The sequence below is a fragment of the Schistocerca gregaria genome, chromosome X (assembly GCF_023897955.1).
Source record: "Schistocerca gregaria isolate iqSchGreg1 chromosome X, iqSchGreg1.2, whole genome shotgun sequence".
NCBI classification, from domain to species: domain Eukaryota; kingdom Metazoa; phylum Arthropoda; class Insecta; order Orthoptera; family Acrididae; genus Schistocerca; species Schistocerca gregaria.
In genome coordinates, this window is record NC_064931.1 from 699,208,243 (window position 1) to 699,211,277 (window position 3,035).

General features: G+C 44.4%; 1 pseudogene; it reads right to left on the reverse strand.

The window, feature by feature from the left end:
* Window positions 1-2,629: 2,629 nt before the first annotated feature.
* Window positions 2,630-2,791, reverse strand: LOC126300017 (U2 spliceosomal RNA; annotated as a pseudogene).
* Between the last annotated feature and the right edge of the window lie 244 nt (window positions 2,792-3,035).

Consider the following 3,035-nt stretch of genomic DNA (forward strand, 5'->3'; position numbering starts at 1 on the left):
CTAATCGTGCTGATACATTCTGCTCTAGACGGAATAAAATATTATGGTCAGTCTAATATCAAACAACAGATGAGAGTAAAAAAAAAGAGCAATGCTGTGATTTAGTCCTGAATCTCCCCCTACTCTTCCATTAGCTCTGAATTATGTGTGGTCTTGTAAGACTGTCGCACCAATGAAAATGATTCAATGGCTAGTGTACCAGAAGCTCTGTGATACTGTTAGATTCGTATTATTAGCAGTTGACCGGCGTTGCTTGGTGAAACGTTGTTGTGATGCCTCGTGTAAGGAGGAGAAATGCGTACCATCACGTTTCCGACTTTGATAAAGGTCGGATTGTTGCCTATCGCCATTGCGGTTTATCGTATAGCGACATTGCTGCTCGCGTTGGTCGAGATCGAATTACTGTTAGCAGAATATGGAATCTGTGGGTTCAGGAGGGTAATACAGAACGCCGTGCTGGGTCCCAACGGCCTCGTATCACTAGTAGTCAAGATGACAGGCATCTTATCCGCATCGTGCAGCCACGTCTCGGTCCTTGAGTCAACAGATCGGGACGTTTGCAAGACAACAACCATATGCACGAACAGTTCGACGACGTTTGCAGCAGGATCGACTATCAGCTCGGAGACGATAGCTGAGGTTACCCCTGACGCTGCACCACAGACAGGAGTGCCTGCGATGGTGTACTCAACGACGAACATGGGTGAACGGATGGCAAAGCTTCATTTTTTCAGATGAATCGGGGCTCTGTTTACAGCAACAAGATTGTTGCATCCGTGTTTGGCCACATCGCGGTGAACGCACATTGGAAACGTGTATTCGACATCGCCATACTGGCGTATCACCCGGCGTGATGGTATGGGGTGCCATTGGTTACACGCCTCGGTCACCTCTTGTTCGCATTGACTGCACTTTGAACAGTGGACGTTACATTTCACATGTGTTATGACCTGTGGCTCTACCCTTCATTCGATCCCTGCGAAACCCTACATTTCAGCAGGATAATGCACCACCGAATGTGCAGATCCTGTACGGGCCTTTCTGGATACAGAAAATGTTCGACTGCTGTCCTGGCCAGCACATTCTCCGTATCTCACCAATTGAAAACGTCTGGTCAATGGTGGCCGAGCAATTGGCTCGTCACACTGCGTCAGTCACTACTCTTGATGAACTGTGGTATCGTGTTGAAGCTGCATGGGCAGCTGTACATATACACGCCATCCAAGCTCTGTTTGACTCAAATGCCCAGGCGTATCAAGGCCGTTATTACGGCCAGAGGTGGTTGTTCTGGGTATTGATTTCTCAGGATCTATGCACCCAAATTGCGTGAAAATGTAATCACGTGTCAGTTCTAGTATAATATATTTGTACAATGAATACCCGTTTATCATCTGCATTTCTTCTTGGTGTAGCAATTTTAATGGTCAGTAGTGTAAATTTACATCTACATCTACGTGTATACCTCGGGCCTGGATGTGTCTGATGTCCTTAGGTTAGTTAGGTTTAAGTAGTTCTAAGTTCTAGGGGACTGATGACCACAGATGTTAAGTCCCATAGTGCTCAGAGCCATTTGAACCATTTGAGCCATCTACGTGTATACACTTACTTCACAATGGTCGTTTCCGTCCCTATACCACTTGCAAATCGTTGGAGGAAAAAAGGGATGTCTATATGCTTCTATATGAGCTCTTATTTCTCGTATCTTCCCTTTGTGGTTTTTATGTGAAAGGTATGTTAGCGGCAGTAGAATTCTTCTGCAGTCAGCTAAAAAAGTCGGTTCCCTAAAATTTCTCAATTGTGTTCCCTGAGAAGAACATGTAGGGATTCCCATTTGAGCTATCGAAGCATCCAGTCAATAATATGGCGAGAGCAAATATGATTGCTTCTACAAGGTTGTATTCTGAGGGAAACCCAGGTGTGCAGGCTCATACATGTTTGGCGCTGGTGGCTGTGGCTGCTGCTTGCATGCGGACCAGTGACGGTGGCGGGGATAGTGGCGGAGGCATCGGAGGGCTGGAGAAGAGAGTGAAACGTCCTACTGACTCCATACACCGACGTGTCTCAGCAGGATTAGTTCGGGATCAGTATGCCAGAATTCTAAATGACTTACTTCCAGTAGCTTGTCAAGGCAACCAACAGATAGAACGTCATTAGCGTTGTATGTCTTCAGCTATTTGACGATGGTTGTCAACCATTTTGGTGTCGGAAGAAATGACTACCTAACCTGTGGGAAGCCCCAGAGACTTCAGAGAAGCGTCTGTAAGAATTACCTGGCAAGTATAATCCGACCGACAATTACCCACCATGCAAAGGGACTCTCACGATCAATTTAATTAATTAGCAATTCCGTTTGATATCAATGATGTGCTACCTGGTGGGTGGAAGTGAGAGCGAGAGTACCAGAGATATGATTCGCGAGTTGGAGTGGTAAGCAGTATTTTTTCGTTGCGATGAGATCTTTTAACGAAATTTCAGTCTCCCACATACACAGGGAGAGATGACCATCGTAATAAAATCAGCTAGATCACAGAATTTATAAATTGATACGTAGTATTAACCTGATATACCAACTTCTCTATGCTGCTGCCTTAAGAAACTTTGTAGGTGATAAGGCATTTGACTACCTTAAGAGAATTCGAAAGTGAGGATTCATCCAGTGACAGAGACAGAACATGTTCTTAGCTCTCCGTCAAGAGCCAAAAGTGAGTTTAATATTCTAGTCCTGTGATGCAGGGCACAACAGATACTAAGCTGATAAGTACATATATTCTTTTATCTGATAAGAGACTGTTTATGGAAAATATAGCCTATGTCATACTGTTGTACACGATTTTAGCGATGTTAAAACGCGTGTGTGCTTCGATTCCTTCTGTCTTCAAAAATAACTCATATAAAAGGCACAAATCTACATTTCACGAGAGATTCAAGGTGTATCGACAGCATTCCCATTTAGGATCGGGTATAGTAGATTTTTTTAAAACTGGGGAGTCTATGTTGGCTGTGGAATTGCGCTGTATATCCAAGCCGCACCTGCT